Here is an 18,479-nt window from a genome sequence, read left to right as displayed (position 1 = left end):
TTGGCATTTGCCAGAGAACACCAAGATTGGCAAATTCGCCACTGGCGCCCTGTACTCTTCACAGATGAAAGCAGGTTCACACTGAGCACATGTGACAGACGTGACAGAGTCTTGAGACGCTGTGGAGAACGTTCTGCTGCCTGCAACATCCTCCAGCATGACCGGTTTGGCATTGGGTCAGTAATGGTGTGGAGTGGCATTTCTTTGGAGGGCCGCATAGCCCTCCATGTGCTCGCCAGAGGTAGCCTGACTGCCATTAGGTACCGAGATGAGATCCTCAGACCCCTTGTGAGACCATATGCTGGTGCGTTTGGCCCTGGGTTCCTCCTAATGCAAGACAATGCTAGACCTCATGTGGCTGGAGTGTGTCAGCAGTTCCTGCAAGACGAAGGCATTGATGCTATGGACTGGCCCGCCCGTTCCCCAGACCTGAATCCAATTGAGCACATCTGGGACATCATGTCTCGCACTATCCACCAACGTCACGTTGCACCACAGACTGTCCAGGAGTTGGCAGATGCTTTAGTCCAGGTCTAGGAGGAGATCCCTCAGGAGACCTTCCGCCACCTCATCAGGAGCATTTACAGGCGTTGTAGGGAGGTCATACAGGCACGTGGAGGCCACACACACTACTGAGCCTCATTTTGACTTGTTTTAAGGACATTACATCAAAGTTGGATCAGCCTGTAGTGTGTTTTTCCACTTTCATTTTGAGTGTGACTCCAAATCCAGACCTCCATGGGTTGAAAAATTTGATTTCCATTTTTAATTTTTGTGTGATTTTGTTGTCAGCACATTCAACTATGAAAAGAACAAAGTATTTCAGAAGAATATTTAATTAATTCAGATCTAGGATGTGTTATTTTTGTGTTCCCTTTATTTTTTTGAGCAGTGTATATATATATATATATATACACACACACACACACACATATATATACATATACACATATATATATATATATATATATATATATATACCTGGGGGAGAACCATGGCAGATACACATATACAGATGTATGCACTGCATACACACATCCTCATATATATATATATATATATATATATACATAAGAGGGAACATATACACGGCCGTACAGGGAATATATATCCCTATTGGCCATATAAGGGGGCCCATATACATACATACCTACACATAAGGGGCAGATACATACATACGCCCACCTGACTTCCCTCTACAGGTATATATTTTTTTTTTTAGAATATTACGAATATTCTAAAAAACTAATATATTGTAATATAGCGGCGGACACTGATCCATCCCTACTTTTAGCATGTCTTGCCATCCTCCTCATGTTGCCAAAAATATTCCCAAGGGTGAGTTTATTCGCATTAGACGAAACAGCACTCAGGACGCAACATGCCGCATGGAGATGCGCTCTGCGGCCTCTCGCCTCTCTATCAGACAATATTCCCAGCATGGTTTGGAACACGCCCAGAAGCAGGCTCTGTCCATACCCAGACAGACATTATTATTTACTCACCATAATCGCACATGTCGCTCTGAGAATACTAACCAGTCACGGCATTCTCGTTTGCCTGTTTTTGTCACTGCCTATAGTACACAATATTCGCAGATTTGAAACATAGTAAGAAAGCACTTACCTATATTGTCAACGGATGACCAATGGTGTAGCATCTTGAAAGGTGGCATTTTGTGCTCAGCCCACAGAGCGCCTACGCTGGGCAACAATCTCTGCCCCTCTCTATTTACTGAGGGGGCACGAGCCTCTCCAGTTTGGCTGCGGTTTCTTGGCAGTTATAAATGTGGGCATAAGATGTTGCTCCTATACGTGTTGCTCCTATATGCGACCTGGCAAGGAAGTTTTTTCCTATGCCATGAAGCAATGTTTTTCCATCAAACAATACATTAACTGTAACACCACTTATGTGGTGTATTGTATTTCATGCACCCTCTGTTCCCTCCAGTACATTGGCTGCACCACTAATGGCCTTAAGGTTAGACTGTGCAGGCACATCTCTGACATTCCTCATTCACATGCCAGAAATGTGTCTTCAGTCAGCCTGCATTTTTCAGCGGTGCATGGTGGTGACACAGAGGGTTTAACTGTGCAAGGCCTGGAGAGGGTTACTCCACCATTAAGGGGTGGTAATTACAAAAAAAAGCTTTTGAATCGTGAGTCGTTCTGGATCTTCAAAATGGGGTCCACCATAACGAGTGGACTTAATCGGAAACACGATTTGATGTTACATTACTGAATTTTTTGATCCATAAGCTATGTGTGTTCTTTTTAATTCACCATGCCTTTCGCTATATTATTGTGGAAAGAAGAAGGGGTGAAGTATTAACCACCTCAGCTCCCCTAGCTTAAACCCCCTTAATGACCAGACCACTTTTTACAATTCTGCACTACACTACTTTCACGGTTTATTGCGCGGTCATACAACTTGCCACCCAAATTAATTTTACCTCCTTTTCTTCTCACTAATAGAGCTTTCATTTGGTGGTATTTCATTGCTGCTGACATTTTAAAATTTTTTGTTATTAATCGAAATTGACTGAAATTTTTTCAAAAAAATGAAATTTTTCACTTTCTGTTGTAAAATTTTTCAAATAAAACTACAAACAAGTCTCATATTCCACTAACTTGTGACAAAAAAATTAAATTTTACATGAACTCACCATACCCCTCACGGAATACCTTGGGGTGTCTTCTTTCCAAAATGGGGTCACTTGTGGGGTATTTATACTGCCCTGGCATTTTAGGGGCCCTAAAGTGTGAGAAGAAGTTTGGAATCCAAATGCGTAAAAAATGCCCTGTGAAATCGTAAAGATACTCTTTGGAATTTGGGCCCCTTTGCGCACCTAGGCTGCAAAAAAGTGTCACACATGTGGTATCGCCGTACTCAGAAGAAGTAGGGCAATGTGTTTTGGGGTGTATTTTTACATATACCCATGCTGGGTGAGATAAATATCTCTGTAAAAGACAACTTTTCCCATTTTTTTATACAAAGTTGTCATTTTACAGAGATATTTCTCTCACCCAGCATGGGTATATGTAAAAAGACACCCCAAAACACATTGCCCAACTTCTCCTGAGTAAGGCGATACCACATGTGTGACACTTTTTTGCAGCCTAGGTGCGCAAAGGGGCCCAAATTCCAATGAGTACCTTTTAGGAGGGCATTTTTAGGCATTTGGATTCCAGACTTCTTCTCACGCTTTAGGGCCCCTAAAATGCCAGTGCAGTATAAATACCCCACAAGTGACCCCATTTTGGAAAGAAGACACCCCAAGGTATTCCGTGAGGGGCATGGCAAGTTCATAGAATTTTTTCTTTTTTTCTGGCACAAGTTAGCGGAAATAGTTTTTTTTTTTCTCTCACAAAGTCTCCCTTTCCGCTAACTTGTGACAAAAAGTTCAATCTTTCATGGACTCAATATGCCCCTCAGTGAATACCTTGGGGTGTCTACTTTCCGATATGGGGTCATTTGTGGGTGTGTTTACTGTTCTGGCATTTTGGGCGGGGCTAAATTGTAAGCACTCGTTGGACTTTCGGCCCCTTTACGCACCTAGGCTGCAAAAAAGTGTCACACATGTGGTATTGCAATACTCAGGAGAAGTAGGGAAATGTGTTTTGGGGTGTCTTTTTACATATAACCATGCTGGGTGAGAGAAATATCTCTGTAAATTGACAACTTTGTATGAAAAAAATTAAAAAGTTGTCATTTACAGAGATATTTCTCACACACAGCATGGGTATATGTAAAAATACACCCCAAAACACATTGCCCTACTTCTCCTGAGTACGGCGATACCACATGTGTGACACTTTTTTGCAGCCTAGGTGCGCAAAGGGGCCCAAATTCCAATGAGAATCTTTACGATTTCACAGGGCATTTTTTACGCATTTGGATTCCAAACTACTTCTCACGCTTTAGGTCCCCTAAAATGCCAGGGCAGTATAAATACCCTACAAGTGACCCCATTTTTGAAAGAAAACACCCCAAGGTATTCCGTGAGGGGCATGGCGAGTTCCTCGAATATTTTTTTTTGGGCACAAGTTAGCGGAAAATGATTTTTTTTATATATATTTTTTTTTTTTCCTCTTACAAAGTCTCATATTCCACTAACTTGTGACAAAATTTTTTTTTTTACATGAACTCGCCATGCCCCTCACGAAATACCTTGGGTTGTCTTCATTCCAAAATGGGGTCGAATGTGGGCTATTTATACTGCCCTGGCATTTTAGGGGCCCTAAAGCGTGAGAAGAAGTCTGGAATATAAATGTCTAAAAATTTTTACGTATTTGGATTCCGTGAGGGGTATGCTGAGTTCATGTGAGATTTTATTTTTTGTCACAAACACTGCGTTTTTTGTAGAGCCTATAGAACATGTTCTATTCTTGTCCGCAATCGCGGACAAGAAAAGGCATTTTCTATATGGTTCTGGCAATTCTATATGGTTCTGGCACATTGCCGGTGTCCGTGTTTTGCGGATCCGCGGTGTCCGTGTTTTGCGGATCCGCGGATCCGCAAAACACATACGGACGTCTGAATGGAGCCTTACAGGGGGGTGATGAATGACAGGGGGGTGATCAGGGAGTCTAATTGGGGTGATCAGGGGTTAATAAGGGGTTAATAAGTGACAGGGGGGGGTGTAGTGTAGTGGTGTTTGGTGCTACTTACAGAGCTGCCAGTGTCCTCTGGTGGTCGATCCAAGCAAAAGAGACCACCTGAGGACCAGGTAGCAGGTATATTAGACGCTGTTAACAAAACAGCGTCTAATATACCTTTTTGGGGTTAAAGAAAATCGCATCTACAGCCTGCCAGCGAATAATCGCCGCTGGCAGGCTGTAGATGTACTCGTTTACCTCCCGTTCGTGTGAACGCGCGCTCCTGTGTGCGCACGTTCACAGGAAATCTCGCCTCTCGCGAGATGACGCGCCGGCGCGTCCAGGAGGAATTTCAGGGCCGCCGCCAGGACGCAATCCTGCGTTCGGCGGTCCTGAGGTGGTTAAAGGGGGTTTTCTGGGGAAATACACATTTTTTAATAGTCAGGATGAGTTAAAAATAAAAATATAAGTGTTACTCACCTCATAGTTCCCCCTCCGCTGCCATACTGATATTCTTCTGCTCCATAATGCTCTGCAGTCATGGTCCTGGCTTGAAACACCGGAAAAAGCTGGAAATGCTGGTTCAGCTAATCACTGGCTAAAGCGGTTTAGCGCTGTGGACAGTGATTGGCTGAGCAAGGTCAAGCCTCCCTCCTCCCCCATTTTACAATGAAGATAAACAACCACAGATCAACCATAATGACAAATTCAGGAGGCAGGGATCAGTGTCTGCCTGTGTATAGAGATGTCCCGAACTATTTGCCGGCGAACATTGCTTGTTCCCTATACATCATCATTGAGCAAACTTTGACCCTGTACCTCACAGTCAGCAGACACATTCCAGCCAATCAGCATACCCTCCCTCCCAGACCCTCCCACCTCCTATCAAAAAGCAAGGACAGCATTCATCTTAGATTCATTCTGGAGCTGTAGTGTCACAAATTTGACTAAGTTGTAATCGCAATGGGATTAATACAGGTTATATTAACCACTTCCCATCTGGGCCCTTTGCCCCCTTCCTGACCAGGCCAAATTTTGCAAAACTGACATATCTCACTTTATGTGGTAATAACTTTGGAACGCCTTAATTTATCCAAGTCATTCAGAGATTGTTTTCTCGTGACACATTGTACTTCATGATAGTCATAAATTTGAGTCAAAATATTTCACCTTTATTTATGAAAAAATCCCAAATTTACCCAAAAATTTGAAAAATTCGCAATTTTCTAAATTTCAATTTCTCTGCTTTTAAAACAGAAAGTGATACCTCATAAAATATTTATTATTTAACATTCCCCATATGTCTACTTTATGTTGGCATCATTTTGGAAATGTCATTTTATTTTTTTAGGACGTTAGAAGGCTTAGAAGTTTAGAAGCAATTCTTCAAATTTTTAAGAAAATTGCCAAAACCCACTTTATAAGGACCAGTTCAGGTCTGAAGTCACTTTGTGGGGCTTACATAGTGGATACCCCCATAAATGACCCCATTGTAGAAACTACACCCCTCAAGGTATTCAAAACCGATTTTACAAACTTTGTTAACCCTTTAGGCATTCCACAAGAATTAAAGGAAAATGGAGATCAAATTTTTAAATTTCACTTTTTTGGCAGATTTTCCATTTTAATCAATTTTTTTCTTTAACACATCGATGGTTAACAGCCAAACAAAACTCAATATTTATTACCCAGATTCTGCGGTTTACAGAAACACCCCACATGTGGTCGTAAACTGCTGTATGGGCACACGGCAGGGCGCAGAAGGAAAGGAACTCCACATGGTTTTTAGATGCCATGTCCCATTTGAAGCCCCCTGATGCACCCTTACAGTAGAAACTCCCAAGAAGTGACCCCATTTTGGAAACTAGGGGATAAGGTGCCAGTTTTATTAGTACTATTTTTGGGTACATATGATTTTTTGATCATTCATTATAACACTTTATGGGGCAAGGTGACCAAAAAATTGGTTGTTTTAGCACAGTTTCTATTTATTTATTTTTACAGCGTTCACCTGAGGGGTTCAGTCAAGTGACATTTTTATAGAGCAGATTGTTACGGACGTGGCGATACCTAATATGTATACTTTTTCTCATTTATTAAAGTTTTAAACAATAATAGCATTTTTGAAACCAAAAAATTATGTTTTAATGTGTCCATGTTCTGAGAGCTATAGTTTTTTTATTTTTTGAGAGATTTTCTTATGTAGGGGCTCATTTTTTGCGGGATGAGGTGACGGTTTTATTGGTACCATTTTGTGGGACATACGCCTTTTTGATCACTTGGTGTTGCACCTTTTGTGATGCAAGGTGACAAAAATTGCTTGTTTTGACACAGTTTTTTTTTTTTTTTTTTTTACGGTGTTCACCCGAGGGGTTAGGTCATGTGATATTTTTATAGAGCTGGTTTTTACGGACGCGGAAATACCTAATATGTATACTTTTTTTTATTTGTTTCACTTTAACACAATAATAGCATTTTTGAAACCAAAAAAATGATGTTTTAGTGTCTCCATGTTCTAAGAGCTATAGTTTTTTTATTTTTTTAGAGATTTTCTTATGTAGGGGCTCATTTTTTGCGGGATGAGGTGACGGTTTTATTGATACTATTTTGTGGGACATATGCATTTTTGATCACTTGGTGTTGCACCTTTTGTGATGCAAGGGGACAAAAATTGCTTGTTTTGACAGTTTTTTTTTTTTACGGTGTTCACCCGAGGGGTTAGGTCATGTGATACTTTTATAGAGCTGGTTTTTACGGACGCGGCGATACCTAATATGTCTATTTTATTTAATTTTTTCTATTTTTAATTTTTTTTTTTTTATTCCTTACTTGGGAACTTTTTTTTTTTTACATGTGAAACTTTATTTTATTTTATTTTTTCAACCCTTTATTTTTTTTTATTTTTTTTTACACTTTTCGTCCCCCATAAGGTCATACAAGACCTCTGGGGGACATTTACTTCACTTTTTCTTTTTTTTTTCACTGTTGATTTCTCCTGTAACTGGGGCTGACATAGTAGCCCCAGTTACAGAAGAAATGCACCCCTATAGAGGCTGTACAGCAGCAATCCAGCGCTGTACAGCCTCACAGCAGGGCTGATCGAGGTCTCTGAGAGACCTCACACAGCTCCTGCACACTCCGGTCACGGCGGTCACATGACCGCCGGGCCGGAACAGGAAGCGCATAGCGCTTCCTTCTCTGCAGACACAGCGCTCGGTGAGCGCTGTGTCTGCAGCGATCGTGAAGGCAGGGACACCTGGGCACTGTCCCTGCCTTGTCTTAGGGTTGCCCTGCTGTCACTGACAGCGGGCAACCCGATCAGCAGCTGCACGATTAGCGTGCAGCTGCTATTTCTGACAGGACGTTGCTGTCAGAAATAGACGTCCACCCATAGGACGTCTATATCCTATGGGCGGACGTGAGGCGGTTAATCGCATTGCGAATTCAACTTAGAGCTGGGTTCCTAATGGTTGTATTGCTAGAATATAACGAAGATTGAGAATATAGTGCTATATTCGTTATATTCGTCAATTGTAGCAATACAACCATTAGGAACTCAGATCTAAGTTGTAATCACAATGCGATTAATACAGGTTATATTAATCGCATTGCGAATTCAACTTAGAGCTTGGTTTCTAATGGTTGTATTGCTAGAATATAATGAAGATTGAGAATATCGCGATGAACATATGCGATTGCGATGTTCGGTCCGCCCCCTATACGTCATCATTGAGCAAACTTTGACCCTGTACCTCACAGTCAGCAGACACATTCCAGCCAATCAGCAGCATACCCTCCCTCCCAGACCCTCCCACCTCCTAGCAGAAAGCAAGGACAGCATCCATCTTAGATTCATTCGGAAGCTGCAGTGTTAGTGAGAGGAGGGAGAGTGCAGCTGCTGCTGATTTAATAGGGAAATCGATAGTTAGGCCAGTGTATTCAGTGTCCACTCCAGTCCTGAAAGACTCATCTGATCTCTGCTGTAAGGACAGCTTCCTGACAGCACCCCAAAAAGCGCTTTTTAGGGCAAGTACATCAGTCTGCTTTTTTCCCCCCCCCCCGTGCAATCTAATTGCAGTTGCATGCCAGCGTGTGTGTCAGGCCCACAGCGTATACTGTGCCAACTTGCCCAGTGCCACCACTCATATCTGGTGTCACAGTAGCTTGCATTTAAAAAAATTAAAAAAAATTTGGACTGTAATATAATTGCAGTTAGTTGCCTGCAAGTGTGTGTGTCAGGCCTACAGCGTGTACTGTGCCAACTACTGCCAGTTCACAGTGCCACCAGTGCAACTCATATCTGGTGTCACAGTAGATTACATAAAAAAATAAAACATTTTTTTTTTTACTGTAATATAATTGCAGTTAGTTGCCTGCAAGCTTGTGTGTCAGGCCTACAGCGTGTACTGTGCCAACTACTGCCAGTGCACAGTGTCACCAGTGCCACTCATATCTGGTGTCATAGTAGATTGCATTTAAAAAAAAAAAAAATAATTTGGACTGTAATATAATTGCAGTTAGTTGCCTGCAAGCTTGTGTGTCTTGCCTACAGCGTGTACTGTGCCAACTACTGCCAGTGCACAGTGTCACCAGTGCCACTCATATCTGGTGTCACAGTAGATTACATTTTAAAAAAATATATACATTTTTGACTGTAATATAATTGCAGTTAGTTGCCTGCAAGCTTGTGTGTCAGGCCTACAGCGTGTACAGTGCCAACTACTGCCAGTGCACAGTGTCACCAGTGCCACTCATATCTGGTGTCACAGTAGATTACATTTAAAAAAAACAACAACAATTTTGACTGTAATATAATTGCAGTTAGTTGCCTGCAAGCTTGTGTGTCAGGCCTACAGAGTGTACTGTGCCAATGTAACCCTCTTTTCCTTGCACCATCTGCGACACCTCCAGCTTTCACACTCACTCGGTCACCAGTTCCTCCAGGCATAAACTCTAAGTGGACTCTAAGGGACGACACTCAGGTCTTCTGTGGTTTAAAGCTTTATTGAGGTGGAGTGCACTTGGCTGGAGCCTGTAATACAACAGGGAAACACTGCCACTATGTGGTATACAGCCAGGTCACCAGCTCACCTCCTTCACAGTAAATGTCTGCACTCTAAATATATTATAAAACAGTGATCGTATAGTGGATTTTACATTGAACAAGTATATGAAGATAACAGCAACATACCTGTAATACAACAGGGAAACACTGCCACTATGTGGTATACAGCCAGGTCACCAGCCCACCTATATCATAACAGGCAGTCATTATATTACATTCCCATATACATGTTACAGGATATAACAAAGCATACAGATAAATGAACAAGAGAAAATCATTTACAAAGATATTGCAGCAGGGTGACCTGGAATACAGCATGTCTTACAGCCATTTTAGGAAGAGCACACGGCTCTCTAACTCTACATCATCTACTCAGCCTAGCATGTGCTGCGGGGCTTCAAGGCTGCTAAAAAAACATACAGTCATCTCTTTACATTCTACAGAACTATTATGGGTATATATTATAACTTTTTACAATAGATAAATGAACTTTAGCTTTAGAGAACTTAGACAGAGATCCTACCTCCTTCACAGTAAATGTCTGCACTGAGGAGACCAAACCAAGTAGCAGAATACACAGGGGGCTTTCTGGAAGAGTCCACTGTAAAGACTCTGTCTGTTGAAACTTTCCTCAGTTATCTAATAGCACATTTGAAGAGGTTTATTTAGCATGTCCTGACTCTCTGTTAACAGCTTATGAATATATGGAACTATATTTAACAAGTGATCATTGCTGCAGCTCCTGTATATTGGTATGACCCTATTGCAAACCTGCAGACTGGATATTTGGTGAAACTTCATGTGCTTCATATCGACTGTACTACACCAACTACTGCCAGTGGACAGTGCCACCACTCATATCTGGTGTCACAGTAGCTTGCACGTATAGTACAACTAAACTAATCTAAAAAAAATGACAGGCAGAGGCAGGCCACCCCGCAGGGGCCGTCGTGGTCGTGGTGCTGTGATTCCCTTTGGCCCTAGAATAATGCCCAGTGTACAGAGACCACGTACCCTGAACTCGAAAAGTTCTGAGGGCATAGTTGACTGGCTAACACAGGACACCCAATCTTCTACAGCTTCCGCTCGTAACCTTGACGCACCATCCTCCTCCAGCTCAGCTTCGGGCACCTCTCAAGTTACCACTCGCCCGCCTGCCGCCCCCATCAACACTAGCACCACAGCTGCTTTACTTAATCTGTCAGAGGAGTTATTTACACATCAGTTGGAAGAAATGAGTGATGCGCAACCATTATTGCCAGAGGATGTAGATAACAGGGATATGTCTCAGTCAGGCAGCATTACACACATGGACGTACGGTGTGATGATGATGATGTTATACCCGCTCCTGCTTCCTTTGCTGAGTTGTCAGATACAAGTGAAGCGGTTGATGATGATGATGTGTCTGTGGATGTCACGTGGGTGCCCGCTCGAAGAGAATAAGAACAGGGGGAAAGTTCAGATGGGGAGACAGAGAGGAGGAGGAGACGAGTTGGAAGCAGAGGGAGGTCGTCACAAGGAGCTAGTGGCACAGTCAGACAGCTTGTATCGGCACCCGGGGTCAGCCAGACAGCACGCCAATCAACGCATGCTGTTGGCACCACCAGAATGCCGTCATTGCAAAGCTCAGCAGTGTGGTATTTTTTTTGTGTTTCTGCCTCTGATAACAGCGATGCCATTTGCAACCTGTGCCAAAAGAAACTGAGTCGTGGGAAGTCCAACACCCACCTAGGTACAACTGCTTTGCGAAGGCACATGATCTCAAATCACAAACGCCTATGGGATCAACACATGATGAGTAAAAGCAGCAAACAAACTCAAAGCCACCATCCTCCTCCTGGTCCAGCATCTTCAGCCACGTCAACCACTGCTGTCCTCCTTGCCCCCTCTCAACCATCCGCCACTCCGCCTCTCGCCATGAGCAGTTCCTGCTCATCTGCCCACAGTCAGGTGTCTGTCAAGGAAATGTTTGAGCGTAAGAAGCCAATGTCACAGAGTCACCCCCTTGCCCGACATCTGACAGCTGGCTTGTCGGAACTCTTAGCCCGCCAGCTTTTACCATACAAGCTGGTGGAGTCTGAGGCCTTTAAAAAATTTGTAGCTATTGGGACACAGCAGTGGAAGGTACCCGGCCGAAATTTCTTTTCACAAAAGGCAATACCCAACCTGTACTCTATTGTGAAAAAGGAAGTCATGGCATGTTTGGCACACAGTGTTGGGGCAAGGGTCCATCTGACCACTGATACCTGGTCTGCAAAGCACGGTCAGGGCAGGTATATCACCTACACTGCGCATTGGGTAAACCTGTTGATGGCTGCCAAGCATGGAATGCGTGGCTCTGCAGAGGAGTTGGTGACACCGCCAAGACTTGCAGGCAGGCCTGCTGCCACCTCCTCTACTCCTCCTACTCCATCCTCTTTGCTAACCTCCTCGGCTGAGTCCTCTTCTGCTGCTGCGTCTTTCTCCACATCAACTGCACCCCCCAGCTCCCCAGGGGCTATTCCACATCCCGGATACGACAGTGTCACGCCGTCTTGGGGTTGACTTGCCTGAAAGCAGAGAGTCACACCGGACCAGCAGTCCGGTCCGCCCTGAACGCACAGGTGGATCAGTGGCTGACTCCGCACCAACTGTAGATCGGCAAAGTGGTGTGTGACAACGGAAGCAATTTGTTGGCGGCATTGAATTTGGGCAAGTTGACACATGTGCCGTGCATGGCACATGTGTTGAATCTGATCGTACAACGCTTTGTGCATAAGTACCCAAGCTTACAGGACGTCCTCAAGCAGGCCAGGAAGGTGTGTGGCCATTTCAGGCGTTCCTACACGGCCATGGCGCACTTTTCAGATATTCAGCGGCAAAACAACATGCCAGTAAGGCGCTTGATTTGCGACAGCCCGACACGTTGGAATTCAGCACTCCTAATGTTCGACCGCCTGCTCCAACAAGAAAAAGCCATCAACGAGTATTTGTATGACCGGGGTGCTAGGACAGCCTCTGCGGAGCTGGGTATTTTTTTGCCACGTTATTGGACGCTCATGCGCAATGCCTGTAGGCTCATGCGTCCTTTTGAGGAGGTGAAAAACCTAGTCAGTCGCACCGAAGGCACCATCAGCGACATCATCCCATTTGTTTTCTTCCTGGAGCGTGCCCTGCGAAGAGTGCTGGATCAGGCCGTAGATGAGTGTGAAGAGGAAGAGTTGTGGTCGCCATCACCACCAGAAACAGCCTTATCAGCATCGCTTGCTGGACCTGCAGCAACGCTGGAAGAGGAGTCTGAGGAAGAGGAGTCAGAGGAGGAATGTGGCTTTGAGGAGGAGGAGGAAGAATAACCACAGCAGGCATCCCAGGGTGCTCATTGTCACCTATCTGGTACCCGTGGTGTTGTACGTGGCTGGGGGGAAGAACAGACCTTCAGTGAGATCAGTGAGCACGAGGAACGGGACATGAGTAGCTCGGCATCCAACCTTGTGCAAATGGGGTCTTTCATGCTGTCGTGCCTGTTGAGGGACCCTCGTATAAAAAGGCTGAAGGAGAACGACCTGTACTGGGTGGCCACGCTACTGGACCCCCGGTATAAGCAGAAAGTGCCTGAAATGTTACAGAATTACCGGAAGTCGGAAAGGATGCAGCAGTTCTAAAATAAGTTAAAAAGTATGCTTTACACAGCGTTTAAGGGTGATGTCATAGCACAACGGGAATCTAACAGGGGAAGAAGTGAAAGTAATCCTCTTCCTACCACGACCACGTCGGCAAGGACAGGACGCTTTACAGACGTGTTGTTGATGGAGAACATGCAGAGCATTTTAAGTCCTACGCATCGCCACAGCCCTTCGGGGTCCACCCTCAGAGAACGACTCGACCGACAGGTAGCAGACTACCTCGCCTTAACTGCAGATATCGACACTCTGAGGAGCGATGAACCCCTTGACTACTGGATGTGCAGGCTTGACCTGTGGCCTGAGCTATCCCAATTTGCGATAGAACTTCTGGCCTGCCCCGCTTCAAGTGTCCTGTCAGAAAGGACCTTCAGTGCAGCAGGAGGTATTGTCACTGAGAAGAGAAGTTGCCTAGGTCAAAAAAGTCTAGATTACCTCACCTTTATTAAGATGAATGAGGCATGGATCCCGAAGTGACTGACAGTGGGCGATACATTTGACTAAAAAAGGCCTGATGAGATGAGCTGCCTTGGGCTAAAAATGGTCCATACACTGCTGTATTTTATCTCTGCATGCCGGATGACTTGCGGGACTTATCCGCCACCAACTAGGGTTCAAGCCGCAATGTTTTAGTGCACTTTCTGCCTGGAAAACATAAATTTTGTGGTTGTGGTCACCATCACCACCAGAAGAAGCCTTGTCATCGTCGATTGCTGGACCTGCGGCAACGCAGATAGAAGAGTCTGAAGAAGAGGAGTCAGAGGAGGAAGGTGGCTTTGAGGAGGCGGAAGTCAAACCACAGCAGGCGTCCCAGGGGGCTTGTTGTCACCTTTCGGGAAACCTTGGTGTTGTACGTGGCTGGGTGGAGGAAGAGACCTTCAATTACGTCAGTGAGGACAAGGAACGGGACATGGCTAGCTTGGTATCGAACCTTGTGCAAATGGGGAGTTTGCGGTTGTGCAAATGGACTATTTGCGGTTGTTTGCGGTGCGTTAAACGGGGAGTTTGGTCTGCCATAGTTTGGTCTGTCATTGTGAAGCGGGCGTAACCCTTACACTACCTGATCGATACAACATCATACCTGATGTTTTAAAGCACGTTATTCCAAACAATTTAGGAATGTTAGGTGATTTATGCCCTTTATGGATTAAAACCCGACTCTGCGTCAACTACGTAATTTTCTATGGGAGTTTTGCCATGGATCCCCCTCCGGCATGCCACAGTCCAGGTTTTAGTCCCCTTGAAACAACTTTTCCATCACTATTGTGGCCAGAAAGAGTCCTTGTGGGTTTTAAAATCCGCCTGCCTATTGAAGTCTATGGCGGTTCGCCCGGTTCCCCCGTTTGCGAACATTTGTGAAAATTTGCGTTCACCGTTTGCGAACGGAAAATTTTATGTTCGCGACACTCTACCTGTGTACTGTAAAAATATAAAAATAAAAAAGAACATTCGTCATTACGAATATATAGTACTATATTCATTGAATATAGTGCCATATATTCGTAATTTTGAATACTCTTCTTTTTTTTTTCGAGTCAACCAAAATGAACTACAGCTGCATTCGTTATGTGGGGAAATTTACAGTTCTATGTAACTCCAGAACACATGGTGCCTTCAGAACAGACTCCAAACTCCGCTCTGCAGAGTGACAATGTAGGTGCTCCACTTTGTCTGTGAAGTCTTTCTTGTGAAGTCTGCCCCAGGCTGTGTGACACTCCCCCCCCCCCCCCGGGTGTAGAAAAACCTGCGATCAATGATCCTGGCTGCGCACTGGAGGCAGCCGCCGAGCACCCCGCCAGCAGCCGGGGACCACGGCTGAGTCTTCACCAATGGGAAGGTGAACTAATCCCGGCGGCTGAGCAGGTGATACTTCCACACCCTGGCCAAGGCAAGCTGACTCATTACTGCCTTCTGTGCTCAGACGGGCACAGGACAGATGGGTCCTGCCTTTAGACAGAGCACAGTGTGTGTGTGGTGCTGATTGTGTATGGGTGGGGAGAGCGGCAGTACCCATTCCTCCTCACAGGCAAAAGGAGGATGAGAGAGCCGCTGCAGAACACCGCCACTCCTACTGCCCTCTGGCTTGGAGGAATCAGCACACAGTGAGGCTGTCTTGCCCACCGTAGAGTTCTGCCACAGACTTGATGTGCCCGATATAGAAACTGATAGCAGACTGATGAAGGTGTCGTGGCTAGTTAATTTAGTACTCATTTTTAGTGTGGTTTCCAGAAGTAAAAATAATGTTAAAAAAAAAATTACAATGTAAAATAGTGCTTTTTTGGGGCATGTTAACACAATCCTGCTACACACTTACAACATGCTGCTGTCAGAGTTGTCTTAGTTTATTTATGGTTTTGCCCTGGTCTGATGGGGGCCCATTCCTGGAAACACATTCCTGCTGCACAGTGCACACTTAGAACCTGCTGATGCTTGCCTGTCCTGCTGAGTTATGCCGGGCTATGTGTAGGCCTTATACTCGACCGTTACCATCTACCTGCTGCTAATGCTGTTGCTGCTGTCTGTCCTGACGCTGATGAATTATGTGTGGGCTTTATATTTCACCATTACAAATACTTGCTGCAGTATGTCATGACACTGCTGAGTTATGTGTGGGCCTTATACGACAGTGTTACCATGTACCTACTGCTGTCTGTCCTGATCCAGGTGAGTTTGACCCTGGACTAAAGGGGCCTTACAACTAAGTTATCAGTTATAATTTCAGCATAACATAACATTATAAAAAAAAGAAAGCACGCGTTATAACAATTCAAAAATTATTTATTAACAATTTTAAAAAAGGCCTCTAGGGCAACTTTTTAAGTTTGGCAAGTAGCTCCCCCATTTCCTTCATACTTTGAAGGTGCATTTTATTCAGGTGCTTAACCTTCCTGTTGACCCTCATTAGCAGCTTGTCAACTTCCTTCATGTTTTTAAGGTGGTCACGCTGCATCTGGGCCATGCGTTTGATGCATTTCTTTATTACTGTTTGTAAAAAAAAAAAAAAAGACTCGCTTTTTTAATCCCCATAATCACCCAATACAACGAAAAAGAGTTTCTTTTTTTTTTAAAAATCATAAAAAATCACTGGGACAATCTTAAACAAGATTAAATCATAGGGGACAATCTATCTCAATACCTGACATTCATTTTCAGAAAAGCAAAAAATTTGGGAAATTGTGAACTGTGAAAACAGACACCAAAATAAAGAAAAATTACCAAAAAGCTTAAACAACCGAGAATATAAGAATAGTTTTTTTTCCATGTAAAACATGCAAATCCCGTCAAATTTCGAAACAAAGAAAACCGATTAAGGAAATAAAAAGTGGACAAAAACATATAAAATAAGCAACTATCTTACTTGTCAATCTAGGGGGGGTCATCTATTATATTCAATGTCCATGTGAAAAAATATATGTGGGTAGGACAAAACGCTCATTACAAATGAGAATTAGCGAACATATAAGAAACATTAATAAAAAATTTGAGGGCCACCCACTATAATGCCACTTTAGGGAGAAACATGAAGGTAAATTTAGGGGTTCTTTATTCGGCGGAATTGAGCAAATAAAACACGACCTAAGAGGAGGTGATTATATTAAATTAATGTCAAGGAAGGAAACAGCCTTGCACCCACTGGATTGAATCACGAAATAGAACTATTTGCATTTCTATAAACAAATAGGTGATTCAATGGACGGTAAGCTATCCATTCCCTTCCCCCTTCCTTTTCCTCATCCTGATTATATAAGAAAAGTGGATTGATTATAGAAACTATACAGGAAAGTGGGATTTTTGCGTAACACAAGCATTGAAAAAGAAAAGGAGGGGGAGAATATGTTAACGTGAAGCGCTATGCATATCAAACATTGGTCTGGTATTAGTTTTTTGTGGAAATAGGTCAGTTACCATGGGAACGCTACGCTTAAAACTCCGAAATGAGAACTGCCATCCCTGAGGAAGGAAAACGTCTATTCCAAAATGCCTCGGAGGCTTGGTGGACTGAGGAGGCATCCATAGTACTTGTGTGTGACGTCACACCGAAGGTTCCTTTGAAAACAATCATGTAGCTTCCCCCGCACGTGTGTGCTACCGGCCGGAGCTGCGCGCGCGAAAGGAGGAAGCAGAAGACAAGTTCAAGCCAGGAGTGAATAGAAAAGGAAGATTCCCCTGGACCAAACTTACAGCATAGCGATATCAGCAAGTATCCTCTGCGACTGTACATAGTATCTTTTAATGAATGTGATTAAGTGAGCAAGAACAGGATTCTATATATCACATATACAACACACCTTTGCCAAGTCAGCGCGGCTTCGGCCAAATAAATAATCTCAGCAACTTATTTTAAGGGGGCAGGCAAATAACCCCTTTGAGCCCAGCAGCGACAGGACCGACACATAACTTCAAAGTATAGCGTCCTCATACTAACGGCAGAGCGGGTATCCCTAGCTTACTTTGCTTAATAGAACAGGTTCAATAGACATCTATGTGGAACCAGCTGACGATGGTGTAAAAGAAGTGCGCTTTTTAACGCTATAGTAGGTACTTAGGCCTCTGCACAGTTCTTTATACCTAATGCTAACATCGACCTGTAAGGTTGAGTTCACACTTGAGTTATTTTGTCAGTTTTGGCCCTGTGACTGCCCAAATAAGTGAAGTGTGCAGTGATTCTAAGAGCGACCCCTGTCATCTGCATGTCATACTGACTCACAGTATGTTTCACTACCACAGCAGACTCAGTATGCATGTTGCTGCAAGGCACAGTGTTCTATACCACTATACAGGCTCTCTGCAGCCAGTAAAGAGTAGTTTTTTTATGTGATTCGCCACAAATTAATTTGGATCGAATCAAATCTTTTTGGAAAATTTGGTGAACAAACCAAATAGAATTTTTAAGAAATTAGCTTATCTCTAATTATTATATTTTCCTGTCACAGGTGCAAAGGAGTAGGATTGCACCAAAAAAAATGCCAACAGGTCACCTTCAGACTGAACAGCACGATTAAGTATGATATTTCTGTCTCACTGGTGCAAAGTAGCTATATTGCACCAATCAATAATGCCTACAGGTCACCAGCACACTTTTTAAAACTAATAAAAGCCAAACACTCTCCTTGCCTGTCCCTACACTAGTTAGAGCAGAATGGAGGCGCACCATG

Source organism: Bufo bufo, chromosome 8 (genome assembly GCF_905171765.1).
Source record: "Bufo bufo chromosome 8, aBufBuf1.1, whole genome shotgun sequence".
Taxonomy (NCBI): Eukaryota; Metazoa; Chordata; class Amphibia; order Anura; family Bufonidae; genus Bufo; species Bufo bufo.
Note: the sequence above shows the minus strand (reverse complement) of the source record.